A 21,532-nucleotide genomic window follows, 5' to 3' on the forward strand; every position below is an offset into this window, starting at 1 on the left:
CTCCACTTGATATCCAGATTTAGCCGTGCATCTTCCATTGTTTGTAAAATGCCATCCATCCTGATCTTCTTTATGAAATCGACTTAAAGGAATACTTTCAATAATTTTCACATCTTGCGGGTCCACCAGAGTCCGAATAACCAGTAAATTCCATGTTCTCGATGTTCCTTCGATGAGAGAATCCGCTGTTAGTTCCAGGTAAAGATTGTGTTGATTTTTATTTTCTGTTCTCGGGCGAGTGGATGTAAGCCAATGATCATTCTATACTGAGATAAAGGATCCTGATCCCACCCTTTTGATTAGTCTTTTGCTAACCAGAGATCTAGCAGAGACAATACTGCGCCAGCCATAAGATGACGAGTACGATCTAATGGGTTCCAGGGGTGATGCATTCCTGAAATACATCCCTTTAAATACACAAGAAAATAATGTATTCGGTTTATCTATTAATCTCCAAAATTGTTTTCCAAACATAGCTGTATTAAAATCTGTGAGATCTTTGAATCCCAAACCTCCGTCATCCTTAGAACTACAGAGTTTATCCCATGATTTCCAATGCATACCTCTCGTATTACCCCCGGACTCCACCAAAATTGTGCCACAGCACTCGTTAACTTCTTCATTACCGTTTTTGGAATTCGAAAACATGACAATACATGGTTTGGCAAAGCTGTTACCACAGATTTTATAATCACTTCTTTTCCCCCTTTGGTGAAAAACTTGAAAGTCCATCCATTTACTCTGTTATTTAGGCGATCCTGAACAAATCCAAAAACTTGGACCTTTGATCCTCCCAGATTCTCCGGAATACCCAAATATGATCCCATTCCTCCTAAATTTTGTTTGCCTAAAATATCATGTAGTTTCTGTCTTGTGGGTTCTTCAATTTTGTGTCCAAATTGAATCGATGATTTCTCGAAATTTATTTGTTGTCCCGAAACCCTTTCATATTCATTTAGAATCCTGAGAATTGTCTGACATTCCTCCCTTTGTGCTTTGCTAAAGAAAAGACTATCATCTGCAAAGAGTAAATGAGAAATTGAGGGACAATCCCTAGCAACCTTTATACCCGTCAGTTGTATATTTCTCTCCGCCTTTTTAATATTCGCTACCAATGCTTCCGTACACATAATAAATAAATAAGGAGATAAAGGATCCCCTTGTCGTAGCCGTCTGTGGTATTATGTGTCCCTTTGCTTAACCATTTAATAAAACCCTATACTGAACCGAGGAAATACACTCCATCATTAATTGGATCAGTGATGATCCAACCCCATCTTGGTCAATAGTTCTTGGATGAAAATCCATTCAACTTTGTCATAAGCTTTGCTCATGTCCGTTTTTATTGCCATAAATTTGTCCTGACACGATTTGTTAGTCCTCAATCCATGGAACATCTCCTGAGCTATGAGTATATTATCCGATATCAATCGTCCATGCACAAAAGCCGACTGCGTCTCTGAGATAAGTGATGGAAGACAAGCTTTTAATCTTTGACATATTACCTTAGATATAATCTTGTATCCTACATTACATAAACTAATAGGTCTGAGTTCAGTCATCCTTATGGGCCTCTCCTTTTTAGGAATCAAACAAATATTCGTAATGTTTAACCTTGTATCAAGTTTTCCCGATGTCAAAAAAATGTTGACCATTTCCAGTAGATCCTTTTTATTAAGTGCCATGAGTGTTGGAAGAAGAGAGTTGTCATTCCATCCGGCCCATGAGCTTTTTCTGGGTGCATCATGAATAAAGCCAGTCGAACTTCTTCCTCGGTTGCTTACAGAAGTAGCCGTTGATTCAACTGTGGAGTAATAGAAGGTGTAATCTCATCTAAAAAACCATCAAAGTCTGTAGGAGTAGTTGTATGAAACAAATCATCAAAATAATCCACTGCCAGCTTTTCTACCCCCTGTTCCTCAACTATCCAGTTTCCATCAGAGTCATAGAGGCCCACTATTCGATTACGGGCACGACGTTGTTTTGTTAGGGCATGATAGAACTTTGTGTTAAGATCCCCTGAAGTATTCCACGTATTACGACTCTTCTGTTGCCAGAAATCTTCCTCATCCATATATGCTTCTTGTAACTTCCTTGAAACCTCGAGAATGTCTTCCTGAGTTCTATTATTATTTGTTTGTACCTCTTCAAGTGCTTTTTGAAGCTCCCCGATCCTCTCTTTTCCATATGGTGGATTATTCTTTCGCCATGTAGATATCTCATGACGACGGTTTGTAATTTTTGAAACGAAATCCGCCGGATTCTCCTCGGAAAATTCACCCCAACCTCTCTCAATCGATTCCAATAAACCATCATGTCCAATTCATCTTTTGTCAAAACGAAATTGTCCCCTCGGTCTTGCTACTTTATTATCAAGATGAGCCACCACTGGCCGATGGTCAGACGCCACCATTCCCAGATATTATGTGTAAGAACATGGGAAAAGCGCATGCCAATCTTCATTTGCTAATGCTCGGTCCAAACGACACCGAACCATTACTTTATTTCTTTTTCTTTGCTTTCTTCTTCCTTGCCATGACATTTGATTCCCCCGTGCCGGAAATTCCAATAATCCAGTATTCCTGATCATGTTATTGAAAGATAGAAAAGACCCGGCACTTCGTAAAGCACCACCGTCTTTTTCATGATTACCAATTATCTCATTCAAATCGCCAATAATAAACCACGGGTCTGATCTTGCCAGATCATATCTAGTTAAACGTTCCCATACTTATTTCTCAATTTTTGTACCTGTTCTCAGTATACAAATGTCATGAAGATTTTTTTTCCCAAGCGCTACTGCTTCCACATAGTAGTCTAGTTATATGTAAATTACATAATATAGTTGACAATATATATATATATATATATAGTTTATTTTATTGATATGATCTTGAAATTTAAGACGTTAATTTGAATAATTTTATTTTTAAGTGGAGTATTTCATTGACATACTTTTGTGCTCAAATTTAGTTATCTAATAATGCTATAATATTATTAATATTTTTATTTTTATCTCATGAAATGTTTTTTATTTAATTACTATTTTAATAGTTAAATAAAATATAACACATTATATTTTTAAAAATTAGAGTAGTGTTTAAGAAATTTGATTATTAATCAGACAAAATAAAATTGACAAAATGTTATAAAAGATAAATATATTTTTAATTTTCGCATAAACCGAATAAACTAAAAACCAAATTATATAAACCTTATCAAACCAAAGTAGAAATAGTTTTAATATGGGATCTAATTTTTATAAAATAAAATACTGAACCGAAACTGGACCGAAATCCGGATTGAACCATCCTACTTTGACTATATAATTTTTACTCATGTCTCACCCCACACAAAGTGTGGATCTCAACCTAGTTAAAATATTATTATGAAATTTTTAACTGTTTTTGTTTTCACTTAAGTCGCGTTAATGTTTTTTGAATATAAAAAGGGATAATTTTGAAGTAATTTTGTAAGAATATAGCACCAATAAATTCAGAATTAGATATATTATTGAGAAAATCTCTCAAATAGCCATTTTTAAGTTTTTGTCACAAAAATAGCCCTAAAAAATTGACCAAAATAGCTCCTTTTTATTTTGAAAATTTTAATACTTATTTTTTATTTTTTAAAATTTGAAACCATATTCCCAAAACTCCACCTCTTAACTTTAAACCCTAAGTCTAGATTAGTTAACCCAAGCGTAAAATACACTTTTACCTTTTAATAAAACTTATTTTTGTCATTTTCTTCGTTGAGGACTATTTTTGTGACAAAAACTTAAAAAAGATCTATCCTAGAGAATTTCTTTATATTATTTTCTTCTATTCGTGATAATTTACTATTTGGAAAAAAATTTGTACAAGTATTATATCTCCTAATTGACCATGTTCAATCATCTAATACATATGATTATCTAGTAAGGCGGAATATAAGGTGCGATAATTATTGCCCAAGGTGTGGAGAAATAGAAGAATCTATAACTCATGCAATATTTGATTGCCCTCCAGCTCTCCAAGTATGGTCATTATCAGCAACTCCTACAAGCCCAGGAACATTTCCAGTGTCAAGCGTCTAGACAAACATGGACTATCTATTCTGGAGGAAGAATTATATCATAGAACCAGACCAAGACAGAGATCATTATCCCTGGATAATATGGTATACATGGAATGCTCGTAATAATAAACTTTTCAGGGGAATAGACAGAGACCCTTTGGAACTAGTTCGATACGCAAAAAGTGAGTGTCAAGCATGGTTTAATGCAAATGAAATGATACCACCAGCAATACAAGCTAGCAATAATGAGGAAAACCAAGCCTTAAGCTTTTGTAATATTTGCCTGTTATATGGATCTTGGACAACTTCTGATCGATTTAGTGGATGTGGATGGGTCTGGATGGATAGTGGGGAGAACATACAACTTATGGGAATACAGAATTTCATTAGATGTGAATCAGCATTGCATTCGAAGGTAGAAGCACTGCGATGGGCGATGGAGAATATGCTTCAACACTCGCCATGCCAGAGTTTTGGAACAGACTGCAAGAAGCTAATTGCAATGATAAAGGAACCCCAGAAGTGGCCAAGCTTCGCGACAAAATTAGAGAAGATAGAGACGCTGCAAATTTGTTTCTCGGATTTCAAAATCACTCATGTGCCACGAGTGCGCAACCAGTTTGCTGATTTTCTAGCTAAAACTGCTAGAACCTTTCATAGGGAGTTATTTTTCATTGGTTGTTCTATTCCGATCTGGTTACCCAGACCACCTCAAACTTGAGTAATAGAATGGCCGTTCTGACGTTAAAAAAATAAAAATTAAAAATCATCTAATACATAACAAGTATAGATTATGTCCAAGATGGTCCTCTCTCCTCAGCCATTTATTATGTCTCTCAATCTTCTTCAAATAGTCAACATTTATATGACTTGAGAAAACAATTAAGCCGCGTGGATTGAGAAAACATTGAACAGGAGATGTAACTAATTCAAGTGGATAGATAATAGATCTCATATGAGTAAGGTTCATTAGTTCAATGAAAAGAGGTTCATTATTCCGTGAATTCAGGATATACCAAATAAATAAAGGATATGGATTTTGGTCATCTTTCAACTTTTCATATTTCATTTTTCATCCAGTACAAATAGTCCATATTTTGTATAAACATGTCATTAACAAAAGCTAAGTTTACGAGCGTAAGGCCAAGGAGGTTCTCGACCAGAGACATTTAAAAATCATATGGTTTATTGATTCATCCTCTTCTTTACATATGGGCAGTGGCTGTCATATCTCATGTTTATGCGTCTTAGGTTCTTTATAACAGTCTGGTGACCAGCCATTATCTACCCACTAAGATAGTTCATTTTGTGGGTATTTTAATTTTCCAAGCAAACAACCTGAAGTGCATGAATACGCGGTTCAACAGATATCTCCGATCCTCCATAAACCACAACATTTCGAGCCACCCAATACCCTGATTTCTTGTATAATTTCAGCAGTATCCATTCCTTTGTCTATCTTAACATATTGTTAAGCTCCGGAATAGAGGAATACACTAGGGATTCAAGTTATCCAGCTTTCCAAGTCTCCTCCTCCTCTAATATAAGATCACTAACTGATGTCATAGGATGGCGATAGAATTCCAACCCACGGATTGCACTTAACAATGATGTTTGGATAGATTTATCCGCCAAAGGCTACTAGCACTTTTGTTAAGTTTTTAGATGGATCGAACGGCCACTTTGGAAGCTAAGGACGACTCCCAAACAACCCTATAACGGCTTCATTTGGATTTGACTCACCCGAGTAAGCGAAATCGACCGATGGATACAAGATACAACTTATCTAACAATGCTCACGGGTGTATCACACACATTTTTATTCACAAAAGGATCAAAAGTTGTGTAGAATCTTACATAGGCCTTTATATATAAGTAATGAGTAAAGAAGCAAAAATACTTAGAAGAAATTCAGAAAAGGTTAAAGACTTGTTCAAGTCTTTCCTTGGAGGCTTCCCCATGCATTTTGACCAAAGACTTGGTCGAGAACCTCTTCATCTACTCTTTCATGCGTCTTTAACCATTTTCTTGGGCTAAGCCTTTGCACAAAGGCCATTAAGGCTTCTTGATACTTCTTAGTTTTGGATCGAGTCATTGGCTCAGTAGGAATAGCTAAGGCCTCATCCAAAATGGGTTTCCGTCGCCAAAGGCCTTCCAAGTAAATGGGCATCGTGAAATGAGACTTCAAGACATATCTTCTTGTAATCGTTCCTTTGCAAATTTTGTTTTGATTGAAGTCTTTATCTTGGTCGTTTGGACGAGTAAAATTATCTCCATATCCCCATTTGAGCTCCTGATCTTCAAGTTCTACTCCTAGCTCCAATGAAAGCCTCTTTGAGTCGTTCTTATCATCTTGGGGATCATCCTAATCGAGTGGACCAATGGTCAAATCACCCATGATCGTATCATCCCCACCCACTTAGAATAGGATTTGACCTCAAATCTAGATCATATGCCATAAAAGGAACTATGTCACAAATGTTGAAAGTAGAACTCACGCCTATATATTATTAAAACTAAAGTACCTTTGTAGACTAACCATTAAAACTATCATTTATTTACAACAAACTGCCACTGAATTAATAAATACCTTTAACTTTAAGCATTTAATATATTTTCCTAATTTAATACAAAATCTCCTAAATCTTATTCATAACTAATTCATTATATTTGAACAAATCTTATAGAACTAAATTAATTTATTGTTCACTTTAATAAATAGTCATGTCAAAGATTTATGGGAAATTGCCATAAATACCATATTCATAGTAGCATTTTTCATGTTTACACTAATCATTTTTACCCTCACTTTTAATAAAGGGTAAAAAGCATTTATAACCCTAAGTTTAAATAATTTAGAATAAGGGTTTAGAGTTAAATGGTAGGGTAGAGTTTTTGGAATGTGAAATTTAGGATTCTAAAAAATATATATATAAATAGTTACAAAATAGTTTTTAAAATAATTTTTGATTTTCAAAAAGATATTTTGAAAAAAAAAATTGAATTTTTTCGAATTTTTTTAAAAAATACAAAAAGTTCGAATTTGAAAAAATACAATTCAAAAACATAAAAAGTCTCTTTAGAGAACAAGGGTATAAAAGTCGTTTGTCACTCAATGAAAAATGTATTTTTGAAAATATTTCTTTAGGGATGGTAAACATGAATAATGGTACTAAGAAAGTAGTAAACATGAAAATTCTTCAAAATTTAAGTATCGAATGTGTTGTCTAAGTTCATTTTTATATAACTCCACCGAAAGAAAATTACTTTTAAAACAAAAAACATGAACGAGAAATAGATCACTGCTATTTAAAAAAAAATCAACACAATAATGAAGCAAGGTTCTCTCAACGTACTGTATCTCACACATCATCTTTTTAGATTCATATTAGAGTGACATGTGATTAACCGAAAAAACTTGAAAGACTAATGAAAACATTTCGCTTGTCCACATCATAATACACAAGTCTTATCTCCGGAAGAGTATTCTCGTCTATATCTTCTTCTTCCTGGCCGAATCGAAAATCTTTTCTAAGAGGCAAAGCTACGATTCCATCACATATTGAACTGAGTTTCGATAGTTTTTTGTAGGGTTCGAACTTGAAGCTGCACCTGATCATAAGTCGGATTTAATGGGGAACTACGAGGCAAAGCTAAAGATAACTAGGGTTCAATCTGAGAAACGGAAAATATAAAACACTAAGCAGAGTTGTGTATTACTGTCTCAGCAAGTGTATCCAGCTACAAATATCTCTCCTCTATGGTTATCATGAAGTAACACTTTCCTCAAGTTTCTAGCCCTCTAAAAGTAAAAGCACATCTCCAGATTCTGCCATTAATAATCTCTGACACCAATTTTACTACTTCCTTATATTTCCTCACTTCTCGGAAAAAGCTCAGTGAAATCAGAATATGAACCTGAGAACTTCTCTGTTTCTACTAAACATCAAGATTTCGTTTAACGGAGAGGAGAAGATTTAAACCAGTTCAGAATTTGCCTGAGACAATCCATACATTGCTCGGTTTGAAATCTCATTTCACTTCAGCTTGGGTTAAATCTGTCGGTAAAATCGCCAAGAACGTATCTTCTTCTGAATTTCTTAACGTCAAAAGAAGAAGACGTCTCTGCTTTCATCGAGGTACAAAGCATTATAGGTCTTCTCTCTGTTTCTTCCCAGTCTCTTGATTGTGTATTACTATTTTCATATAACAATGTAAAATTTTTAATTTAAAGCTTTGTAAGATTTCAAGGAGGGTCGGGATGATGATGGCGACACTTTACGGAAGATTTCACTATGCACGATTTCAGAGAAACGTTTACCAAAAAATAATAATTTCTTATTATTTTTTCCGTGGGGACATGGTAAGCTTGGGCAAATAACAAATATTATCAAGAAGCTAAGGTTTATGTTAGACCATTCCAACAAGTGGTTGGAACCCATTTCCATGAAAAGGAAACTTTGTTTTTCTTTAGAATCTGTTGAGAAAAAAATGCAGTGACGCATGTGACTTAGATTTCGAAGAGGATTAAGATGCTGATGAAGACATCAAGAGTTCTCTTTCTCCAGACGGTAATTGCATTGTGAGCTCTACTTTCTCTTTATTGTCTTCTATGTGAAATGAGTTTGTTAAAAAAAAAACTTTGGTCTCTGAGTAAAGTAATTATTCTTTTCTCTATTTCAGTTATGTTCGAATTTTTTTCAAGAGTGCATTATGAAACTTTATTTTTTGGTCACATATACACTGTAGACTATCCAAAACTGATGAACATCAAGTGATGCAAAGTTGCAAAAGAATTATGTCTCTTTATTCTAATATATCAGAAATTAGGTTGATGCTTAGTTTAGAATGGATTTGTGTGATGACTGTGTGTGCTTGATGATAAAAGATGTTTATGGTTTCAAGTTTCAACGTAAACATCTCAGCTAAGAGCCTAAGATTCACTTCAAGGATAGGAAGATAGGAGAGGGAGGTGCCTCTATAAATCTTTTGCCAAGTGCCTTACAAACACTGATGATAGGAGTTTTTGGAAGATGTAGCTTATATACTAAATGATATTAAGCCCAGTAGATGAAGGGGCTAAAAACGGATTGTATTTTGACCGAAAAGATAGAGAAAAAGTCGTGATTGCTTAGGAAGTCGGGGATAAGTCATATGCTTTGAATCTGATGATTCTAACAGTATTTTTTGTGGAAGCACCGTAGCCTAGTGGTTAAGGTTTAAAGGCTTCTACACCCAGGTCTGGGGTTCAAATCCCAGACTATACAATTTCTTGCGGATTACAGGTAATCCAGGTTTCAAGTCCCGGAAAGAGCGATTTATTAAACAATTATGCAGACTACGAAAGAAAGACTTACAAGGGATCTTCAACATGGTGCAAGTAAATCGGGTCAAGTGTGGATCTTCATAGGATAGCTCAGGTGATGCAGTTAGGCATAAGTCCTCGTAAGACAGGTAGTATTGTCGGTTGTTGAATCGTTTATGTAACATTTCTCATATCATAATTGTAATATCATAATAAATCAGCGTTAAAAAAAACAGTATTCGTTTTGCTCCGTTTTCATATTCGGAAAAGATTGACAATTCTGGTCGAAGTTAGCTCCGTTTTAAACATCAACTATATACAAAATCAATTCGTGTTATAACATCCTGCGGCGTAGCGCAGATTTCTACCTAGTAAACAGTAAAAATACTATACATTAATAACGTTCGAACTATATCCACTAGGAACGGAGCCCCGCGCAAGCGCGGAGTTGTTGACAATTAGATGTGTTAAAATACCTTTAAAATGTTATAGGAAGTGTCGTGGAGTGATTTGTTTGTTTAGTTGAAGTGGTCTAAAATAACAAAATTTATGTTCAATATTTTGTTGGTTCGTAATGGGTTTTACGGTTAAAATAAGTAAAATTTAAGCAGTTCTTTAGATTTATAAACACCTCGAGATTCTTCTAGTCAGATTTATACGCTAATTAGTAATTCCTTAGTTATGATCTAGTTGTTTCACTTTGTAACCATATTCTGAGTGTGGAAGCCACAAAGTTCTCACTTGCAAGTAAACTTTACTTTGTCTTTGGCTAACCTACCGTAACTACTGTCTCAAGACCTCTCCTCTTATCCTGAATCGTTAACACAAAAGTGTTTTGCAGAAAAAGAAAAAGTAAAAAAAATGAATTGATATCGTGGAAAGAAAAAAAAAACAGTTAAATATTAAAGTAGTTTAGTTAGAGCATAGTTTTGTTATTAGTAGTTGTCAAAGTGTGTTAAAATTTGAAATTGTGTTTTATGTAATTAATTTATAGAAAATTTGAAATTGTGTTTTATGTAATTAATCTCTTAGTACTATGAGGTTCTCGTTAGTTACTTAAAACAATCGTATAAACAATCTACGTATAACGTCACGTAGGAAACAACCGTGAAACGATCAGAATAAACATAGAAGGGCTGTTAAGTTGAGAGCAACCCCTCCAGCTTTCAAACTCATCAAGAAAATTTTGCAATTTTGATCTTCCCTGAATTTATTGATAGCAACATCTCTAGTTGCCATTGACATGCTTCCCACCAGTTGGGTGCAACCAAACCCCACACTGAAAGAATTTTACACTCTCATTAAAACTATTGGTTAAAGAATAACATATTCATATCATAGTGTGTTTCTCTTGATATTACCTTCCCGAGGGTGTAGTTTATCAGATCCAAGAATGATGTGAACTGGCTGAAAACTATTGCTTGCAGACCCATCTCTTTGGACCATGAGCCTTATTTCTTCCCTCTGCAGACAGACATGATAAATAAAGAAAGAGGCTCAAAATGCAAAATAAACTTAACAGGGTGTAATGACATAAGCTGTAAATATAAATATTTAAGAGTACATACCAAAGTCTCTATCTTTGTACTTGTCTGAAAATCATTGAGCTTGGTCCGATTAAAATGCTTGAGGCTCTAAATCCTTTAATTGTTGTCTTGTTTGCCTGCTGCTCAATGTCAGATTCCTGAAAGTAACCTGTCTAAAATATTAATATGACAGATTCCATTCTACTTTTTCTATTTTACGGAAATTACTTACTTTGCTACGGCGTTTCCTACCTTGGTCGCGCAATTGTTAAGCGGCTTCTTGTTCATGGTTACTCCGTGAGAATCATCGACTGCGAAGGTAATTGATTCCAGTCGATGAGGTAACGGAAAACTGTGACCCTCGTTCCACAACAGCCATAATCACATGTGAGTTTTTTTTTCTTTTTTTTCCAGCTTATTCTGTTTATCCGAGTCCTCTCTCGCCGGAGAGCCATCTCGGAAGAGAAGTGGCGTTCTTGACTGAATCTATCTCGCAGCCTCATGATATGTCAGGGACATCTTCCACGAATCGTATTGTGGTCTCGCCTACCGAAACAGAGCAGTGGATTCCGGACGGCATCGGGACGCCGGAAGAGTTGGGAAAGAGAGGGTTAGAGGTTGGGTACGGAGCTTGCGGAGTGGAGATGAAGATTCATCCTGCTCCCAAACCCTCTTCTATTTATAGATCGATGTGAAGGAAACATAAAGGTCCACATTGTTATTGGGTTTAATGTGAATAACAATTATTGGCGAATTAAAAGAAATACGTTGAACGATAGAGGAGATAAAGAGATGAGCGGAGAAGGCGAGGGGTGAGTTCTGGAATGAGGATAACGATGAAGCCCTAATTAGGTGAAGCCAAAACGCAGAGTTTCACTTTTATCAAACCAAACAGGAAGACACAAATCAGACCAAACCAAATTGACCAATCGAAACCGAAAATTAGACGGGGCCCACAGTCATTAAAAAAACGCATACGTGGATGCTCTTAGAAGAGAGGAAAGAGCCCCATTATATATATGATTTATCAATATTGTTTTACGTTTTTGAATATATATATATATTGATATATATTTTTCTCACAATACATCTTTTATTGTTAACAAATTGTGACAAGTGTTTACATTAATCATACTTACATAACATACGCCAATCAAAATTAACATAATGATTAGTTCAATGTAGCACCAGTAATTCGGTTCACATGCACTCTCGCCATCCGCTAAAACTTATTTTAAAGCAAATGCATATTATGATAATATCTAAACCTTATTAAATATGTCAGTATACTTTTTTTTGATAAAAACAACTTTTTCCAAATGCAAAACAATTTCTAAATATTCCTCCTTCATTTTTATAACTTTTAAAGGATATTCTAATTGAACTTGCAATTATCCAAACCTGCAATTTTGAATTTGAGGATTTTAAAATATATTTATTTTTTAATATAATTTAAACATATATTCCCCTATATTCAAACTGAACATGCAATTATCTAACCTGAACATGAACCAAAATTTATAAATACCTGAATGAGATTTAAATCTCTAGCTCTGTTACATTGTTGTGTAAATGCAATCATTACAGTGTTGTGGTTTGAAAGGTATATATTTATTTTAAAACGAACACCCAGATTAAGATCTAGTTGTACTTACATTGAAGGTCGAGTTGGTATCCATTTTTGTTAATGAGTTTGAGAACTTGAAATTGTCATTCCATCCTTGGCAACGGCTTTGATTTTCTTTCATTTGGAATCTCTCTTTCCTCAAATGGATTCACACCCAATTACCCAGTTCCAGAAAAAAATCTCCACGGCTTTCGTTCACTTGATCCTTGTACATTGTGTTTTGTGCTCAATGTTCTTCCTAACCTGTTCATACAACTTCAACACAACCTCAGATTTCTTTTTGCTACCAGGATTAGTTTTTTTATTCGTGGGTAAAGGAAACAAATTCAAAGGCGCAAAGGATTGAAACCATAAGAGTAATTGAAATGGTGAGAACTTAGTAGCCGAATGGAACAAGGCAGTTGTACTATCCGGTCTGGCTGCCTTTTCTAGTGCATCGCAAACAGAGCCAACTTGCCCTCCTACTATGTTAACTAGTTTTGTTAGCTCATCATTCATGGAATCATTAATCAATACTATTAAATTAGGAACATGACCTATTGGTATAGGTTAAGTCCAACTATTTATTTCTTTTATTAAAATATAAAGCAAACTGTATGATTTTTTTTTCTCCACGCAAATTGTAACATAACTACCTTTTTTAATAAAATTATTTTGCAACTTCTACTTTAGTTCCAAATTTTTAGGAACCCACTTCCCCCAAACACATATATTGAGCCACGTTTATAAGTATCAATACTATTAAAAAGGAAGTAGTCCTAAAAAATCTACTTAAAACAAGTCATAGTTGGACCATTTCACTTAACTAGAATTCCTATTATTTCTCATACTACTAACTTAATTATTCTTCATAAAAGGAAAATTAGTCATAAAAAATGGTACTAACGTAATTCTCTACATATACATTTACTATATCTATCTTATTAAAGTAGAAATACTTTAAGCTTTTGTTTGGCAACATAAATAGCAGTTAAAAAAAAAATGTTGTTTGGAAACATGGATAGCAGTAAGTTAGGAAAAAAAAGAGTAATGAGCTTATTTTATTAAAACAATTAGAAGTCCATTACATTATATTAAAAAATAATGGGTTTATGTTACTTGATATATATATTCAAATCAAAATAATAATTTAAAATTTATTTATATCAAAAATTCATTCAAAAATATACATATATTCAAATTTTGATTTTTACTAACATATTTTACAATAACCATTATAAATTTGTTTTCAGTTTATATAAGAATTTTTTTAAAATATAATATATGTGATTATTTATATGATTGTACATATAAAATATTATTAATTATAAAAAAATTTATTTGATCGTACGTGTAAAATACGATTAATTATATGATAACACATATTTTTGTAACCTATGATGACACATATATGATATATAATAGTGATTAGGGGTGGGCGTTCCGGTTCATTTTCGGGTCTGCTTGGGATTTCGTGTTCGGTTCAGATATTTGAGGATTCTGTTCGGATTTAGATAACCAATTTAAATTGGGTTGGTTTAAATATTTGGATAGTGAGTTAATAATTATTTAAGTGTTTTTGGAGTTTTGAGTATATTTTAAATATTTACGTTTGATTATTTGTATATATTTTCAACTATTTAAACGTATTTAAACGAACTTAAAAGTATCATATATATTCTGGATGTTTTTATATATATTAAATCTAAAAATAATTAATATATATAATTATATAAATCTATTTTTGATACCCAAAATACTTCGTTTCGGATCGGATTAGGTTTCAGTTTTTCAAATACCAAAATTTTGAATAATTCGGATATTTAATCAATTTCGGTTCGGATTCCGTACTACTTATTTGGATTGGGATCGGTTCGATTCTTCGAATTCAAGTTTTTTTCCCAACCCTAAATAGTGACATAAAAATAAATAGCATCATATTTTTTTAAAAATACACCCGCGCGTACGCATTATTCCATCATAATTATTTTGTGTTATTATTAAATAATGTCCATCCTATATTTGTATATATGATTATTGGTGATTTATTTATAGTTAATACCTTCAAAGACTATAAACATAATACAATATCCATTGTAAAAAAATTGCATCTTTTACAGAGATCAACCATTATTTTATACCAACCTTATTAACTAAACTGATTTCATTAACTATGTTATATATATGAACACTTTGACATTATCATTCACAAACTAAACGATGTTTGTCACAACTTAATATTCCAAGTTGGCTGTATTATTCAATACCAAACCAGTTCCTATACGAATCCATAGATATGATTATGGTCTACTTAAAACCGGTTCAATTTTTCCATCTGCTATATTTTCAGAAAATGGCTATTTATATTCGGTTCTGTTAGATATTTAGTCTAACCAATTATAAATCGGTTAGTGATAACTTCTAAAAACTTTGAAAATACTTTGTTATTTATTAACACTATATCGATACTTTAAAATAGGAAAACAGTAGAATTGTGTTTTAGAACAAAATCTACTTATTTTAAAACATAATATTATTTTGAAAATAGTTTTGATACTATGTATTATATTAAACATAGTTATATATATATATATATATATTTGAAATAAATAATTATATACATAAATTATACTTTTGGTTAACTAAATTATTTATCAACCAAATAAAAATATTCGGGTAATTCAAGTTTTTGGGTTATCCGGTTTATAAATGGTATTTTTAGGATATTTGGTTATTTAAAAATTGAATGTAATTAATATTTTTAAATATATAATTTTTATTTAAAAATTCAGGTACTCATTTGGTTCTCGGTTAGGTTTCAGTTTTCCAGTCATAGATATATATGATTTGCTCTATTATTTATGCAATTGAGTTCAATTTTTGTTTTTTCAGTTTGGTACGGTTTGGTCTGTGGTTTTGGATAAATGTGCTCAAACTTATACACTATCTTATATAGAAATTCGGTTAAAATATATTTAATTACAAAAACAAACTCGCGCTTTCCAAGTCGGGTCAAAATCTAGTTGAATATTATTTCTTCATTTTAGTTAGTACCAAATGCCATGGTTTTATCTTTTTCTTTTTTTTTTTTTGTAACAGCCATGGTTTTTGTAACAACCATGGTTTTATCTATTATACTAAGAGTAATAGTTTATTAATTGTGTCAATTGTTATATCACTCCTCACTTTCAGATATATAATTGTTCTTTCCTTTTGGTTTGACTATTAATCTATTCTATTAGGATTTACAATACAAAAACATAACTTACATCCCAGCCCAATAAATTATGATTTATTCAACCAGACATTAATTTATTCAAATTTTACATATTTTTTACAGACATTAAGTTTATCAATTAACAAATCACATGATATTAAAAATGGATTTAACGGATTTTAAGTGGTCTTTTAATAGAAATAAATATTAATATAAACTCATTTAGTTTAACGGATTTTAAATAGGTTATTCGATTAATTTTTTTTATTAAATGTAAACATTAAAACAAAAAATATACCCGCCCTTTTAAAGGACGGGTCAGAATCTAGTAGACGTGTTAAAACTAGATAGAGCTTCAGCTATTCCTGGTGGATTTGATGAATCAAAAATCTATCTAAAATATTTTGTAGCAATGGCTACTAAATCTTCCTTAGATTCCACCAGATTCCCAAATCGTCCTTTAGTCTATTAAAAAACCAATTATTATGTTAATGTATATTAGACTAGTAAATCTAAATTTTCAAAATTAAATGTATTTCTGTTTTAATAATACAGATAGATATGTCTCAAAATGTTTCATGTGCCAAATAAATACCACTTCTATGTTTATTTTTGAGGAAAATATTTAACTAAAATTTATTTGTTGTATTCTTGTAATTCAAGTATATATGGGTGAATTATTTTATTCACCAAAATATTTAACATATTTTTGAAAATAACTTTTTTTATTTTTAATAAAAACATATATACTTTATATTTTGGATGTCAAATAATTGTTTTTTAATTTTGTTGTAAAATTGAGTTAACGAATAATCTATTTAGAGAATAATCTTAAGTCTCGTATATTTGGTTAGATAAAAGTCTAAAAATAAATTATTATGGTTAATTAATTAAATTTGGTAAGTGTGGATAGAGAAGAATCTAACAAAATAAATGATTTGTTGTTAATTAATTAATAGTTATTAATTAAGTGGCCCAAATCTACTCAATTAAAAGAGAAGTACACATTAGAATTAACATTTACCTCATGTGTTATTTACACTAATTGCCATTGGAATTTATATTTTCATTAAGGATATTTTTGTCTTTGACAAATGAATCAATCTAATTATTTATCTGAAATAATATATTTTAACAAAATTATGTTTTTCCAAAAATGAGACAGCAAATTTTTTTTCTCAGATTTGTTTTATTTTCAAAGGGAGATATGGGAAGGTCAAAGTTAATCAAAAAGATAGTTTCACTAGGATATCCTTTTTACATATTTTCTGGTTTTTATTAGAGGAAAGAATGATGTGATGTTAATTCATTTTATTTTTAAGCCTCTGCCAATGAAATGCAGTAGACCCTCTTTTAAATTAATAATATTGGAACTTTGAAATTTTATTAATTTATAAAGATATTGATTTACAAAAGTTTACACATTTAGATTTCTTATTTTAAGATATATTTATTCTAAGATAAGAAAAATATTTGATTTTAATGTATAGACATTAATTGTTATTTTTTTGAAATTTGACATTTATATTAATTTTATTATATTAGTTGGTGTACGGCCATAAATGGACTTCTTGAGACGTAAAACAGCATTCCTTGGCAAAGAGTCCATCTTACTCTCAGCACGGTGGATCACCTTACCCACAAACAAAAGGAATAACAGAGAAGTTTCCCTTGAATGTGCATCAAATCCTAAGACAAGCCTATCTAATCTCACCTCTTAGTCTAAAGCACTCAAATCCCTTCTAAGGAGCCAGCCTTTTTTGAATCCCTCTCTTTTCCCCCATAGTCCAGCCACCGGATTGGAATTTACCATTTGAGGTCATGTGCGATGCAAGTGACTACGCGGTTGGAGCCAAAGTCAAGTTTCTTGCTTGTTTCTTTAGAAAGATTGCAGTCTTCGCGAAACAACTTAGGAGAAGAGCCCAACTACCAATCCTATGTTCTCCCAATCCTGGAACTGGCGGAAATCTAACGAATTCGGGAAAGCAAGATGATCGACACTGGAAAAGACGTCTTGGCGAAAGGTGCTTGGGGCTGGTTACCGGAGGTATTCCTGTCAGCCTTGTAACATTAACCCAAAAACCAATCGTCACTGGTTTCATTCTTGTCGATTTCATAGAACTTAAATGTGGTTTTAGATAAAATATTACTAAATCTCATCAAAAATATATTAAGTGTTAAGAAAATATAAAGATAATTCCATTGTGAATATAAAACAAACAATATAATAATAGGTTATTATTACTTATATAAAAACAGATACATATAAATTATTAATTTATAATTTTAATGGGTCCATATATTTACATAAAAATTTCTAAAAATCTATTGTCTTATTATTTTATCGATCTGTGTCAAATTTTGAACCGGCCCAAGTTGGCACCGACAAAATTTATTAATTTATAGATATTATTAATTTTTAGAATATTAATTTATGGAGGTTCTACTGTAGGTAAAACCCGTTATCTTAATATGTTTCTAATTTATTTACAACACTTAACATATATACTATAAATATGATATATATATATATATGATAGTTTTTTTAAGAACAAGTGCTTCCACTATATAAGGTGTTATAATATCAATATATAACCATATTAAATGTTTTTTCTTTAAATAATAAAATTAACTTTTGTCTTATATACATATCGTCTACACAACTATATTTAAACTATAAGAATACAAAAAATGAAGTAAATAATTTTTCATAAAACTACTAGACATATTCATTTAAATAAATATAAATTATTTTTGCCAAAAAATATTTGGTTTCAGTAAAATAAATATATTAACATACATACTAACTGGTTAGACTAACTCATATAAAATACAATATATAAATGATCCATGCGACGGTAGGTATCAAATAAAAAATAACTTATCTACCATAGAAAATTGATTTATTTATCAAGATGCAATACAATATGAGAATATCACAAATATACAAATAGTTAAAAACTATTAAATAATTATTAAAATATTTCGCATTACAAATTGGAAAAACAACTATAGTAACATGCACGGGATGAGTTGGTCAAATCCTAGTTATAATTATTAGGATGAAAGAAGGGTTTACTAACCGGGCCTCGTGGTCTGGTGGTAAAAGGAACTTCGGTTGAGGTGCTCGCCATCACGACTTCGAGCCCCCGCCACAGCGGATTTAACATTCCTTCCGCTGGGGCGCTGGACTCCCTACGGATGGATAGTTGGGACTGTGGCTGCCCAGATACCAGAGTTATCAAAAAAAAAAAAAAAAAAAAAAAGGGTTTACTTATTAAAATTAACATCAGTTTTAATAGTAGAAGAAACAAGACATAATCTGAGTCTCATTTTCTCAAATTAAAAACGGAGAAGTCTTCTAAGGCAAGCGGAAAGATGTCAAATATTCGGGGCAACAAGGAAATAAATTCTAAGTTACGTTTATTAGAGGCAAAAAATCCAACAATAAAGAAATAATTCAGAGTTTTCTCACAGACACAACGGCTTAGAGCCTCACTAGTTCAAACGCGGCGGTTGCGGCTGTACGAATTTGCAGAAGCGGATAGCTGCGATTTCAAGCATTATTTAGTGTTTTGTTTGACTGGCACAACATTTAAAAATTATTTCGTTTGCAGATCATTTTGACTGGTTTACCAACAAATGCATAAATCAATTAATAAAAAATTATTTAATAGTCACACTACAAAAAAAATGTGCTTTGATAGCAGTGAAGGATAACGTTTTTTGCCTTTCTACTATGGTTGACATACCCGTTAGTTTTAGATAGGGTTTTTATATTTAGAAACACTATGATAGAGCTGTATATTTAAAAACGCTATGATAGCGTATTTTTAATAGCGCATTATTAAAAACGCTATCTTTGACTTTTTAAATCTCTAAACCCTAAACAAGTTTTAAACCCTAAACTTTAAACATAACTTCAAAATCTAACTATTTTAATATCAAATCTTAAATTTAACCTCAAATATTAAATATAAACTCAAAAACTATTTCTTTTTCAATAATTAATCTTAAATCCCAATACCCTAAACCTTTAACCCCCAAACCCTATACTCAAACCTTTATTCTAAACTCATAACTTTAAATCTAAAATCTAAATTCAAAAAAAAAAATCAAACTTAAACTTTATTCTTCAAATAAATTCAAATTTATTTTTGAATTTTAACTTAAAATCTTAACCTTGAACTCTAAACCTTATATACTCAAATCTTATATATCATAATAAACCTCAAACCTTCAATTTATACATTTAGTTATTAAACTAAATCATAAATCACAAATCTAATATTCTCAAACTTAAACACCAAACTTTGAGCATACATTTTTAAAATTTTAATATGTTTAAATTTAAACCTTTAAACTAATTTTATTTACTATACTCTTGTATTTTAAACCTTTAAACTAATTTCATTTTACATTTAAAGTAAATCATAACTTATAAACAATTTTAAAATTTTCAGTCTATTATTTGAAACATTGAACCAAACTATAATTACATTAATTATATTTTTTTGGTCGAAATTATATAAATATTTAACTTAATTATTATATGTTTGGTTTATCTTTTTCCTTTTTTCTCATTGGTCAATATCTTAAACACAAGGATAGCAATCTTGACCACTGAGTATTTTTGATCCTATGGCTAGAAATCACACATCTCATATCTCAATCTCTTTCTTCCTTCCTTTTTCTTCCTTCCTTTCTTCCTTCCTTGTCTCACGTTATCTCTCTCTTTTTTTTTGTTACAGATCTAAATCTGATATGATCTAAATCTTTTTTAATTCTTTGGATCTCTATCTTCCTCAATCACCACCACCACACGACGAACCGTTTGTTTTCGCCGTCCCAGCATCACAACCACCACCACACGACCGTTCGTTCGCCGTCCCAGCATCACCACCACCACACAACCACAGTTAGAACTCATCTCTCTATCTCTCTCTCTCTGTTTTGAACTGTATTATTTGTTTTAGGGATGGAGGAAGCAAGGCAAGGCAGGTATGGCGGCTGGAGGAGGAAGATGACGGCTTCAGATTCAGGAAGAGGAAGCTGACGGCGAGTTGGTGAGGAGGCGACGAGATTAGGTCTAGATGGATGTGACGTTTGCCTCCTCTCTGCAACTTGCCTCTCAAATCCCAGGATGAAGAAGAATCATGGCTGGATACTAATGAAGGTCATGGAAAAACACGAAGACGAAGGTGGTGGTGCGGCCGGTAGATGAAGAAGACAACGAAGTGGTGGTGTGTTTAGTTAGTAATTAGGTTAAAGCCTGGTTTAGTTTTTGGTTTATTTAGTTTGTTGGTTTATTATTTAATCTGATTTTTTTTTTGTATTTTTGTAAACCAATTTAACTATAGATAAATTTAAGTAATAAAGAAAATTTGATTCTATGAATAATTTTAAATTTTAATTAAGTTTTTATTTTTAAATAATTAAATAATAAATATTTCTAAAATAAATAATTCTAAAATAAATAAATTTTAATGTAAATAATAACAAAAAATTCATGCTATTAAAAACTCTTTAATTGCATACAAAAAAACACTATAATATATGACAATAAGATTGCATCGCAAAAAACCGCTATTTAAAGTGCTTGACCTATTATGACGGACGATGATACAACACTTCATAAACCGCTATCGAATTGATAGATAGCGTTTTTCGTCCGCTAATAAAAGTCATTTTTCTTGTAGTGTCAGAATGTTTAATTACAAAAATAATAATTAAAACCCAATAGAAAATAATAAATAATAAATATAAAATTATATTTATAAATAATATTATTATAATAAATATAATAATATAAATTATAT

General features: G+C 31.7%; 2 long non-coding RNA genes across 2 annotated transcripts; one reads left to right on the forward strand and one right to left on the reverse strand.

Moving 5' to 3' along the window:
• Positions 1 to 10,360: 10,360 nt before the first annotated feature.
• LOC106358326 lies at positions 10,361 to 11,884 on the reverse strand. Its single transcript, XR_001272448.3, has 4 exons — positions 11,123 to 11,884; positions 10,933 to 11,059; positions 10,726 to 10,828; positions 10,361 to 10,643 (listed from the first exon to the last, which is right to left on the reverse strand). It is a non-coding gene; the product is annotated as an uncharacterized LOC106358326 (long non-coding RNA).
• A 2,044-nt stretch (positions 11,885 to 13,928) lies between these two features.
• Positions 13,929 to 21,106, forward strand: LOC125591646. The gene is made up of 2 exons (XR_007327748.1): positions 13,929 to 20,631; positions 20,690 to 21,106. It is a non-coding gene; the product is annotated as an uncharacterized LOC125591646 (long non-coding RNA).
• Positions 21,107 to 21,532: the final 426 nt, after the last annotated feature.

The sequence above is a fragment of the Brassica napus genome, chromosome C8 (genome assembly GCF_020379485.1).
Source record: "Brassica napus cultivar Da-Ae chromosome C8, Da-Ae, whole genome shotgun sequence".
Taxonomy (NCBI): Eukaryota; Viridiplantae; Streptophyta; class Magnoliopsida; order Brassicales; family Brassicaceae; genus Brassica; species Brassica napus.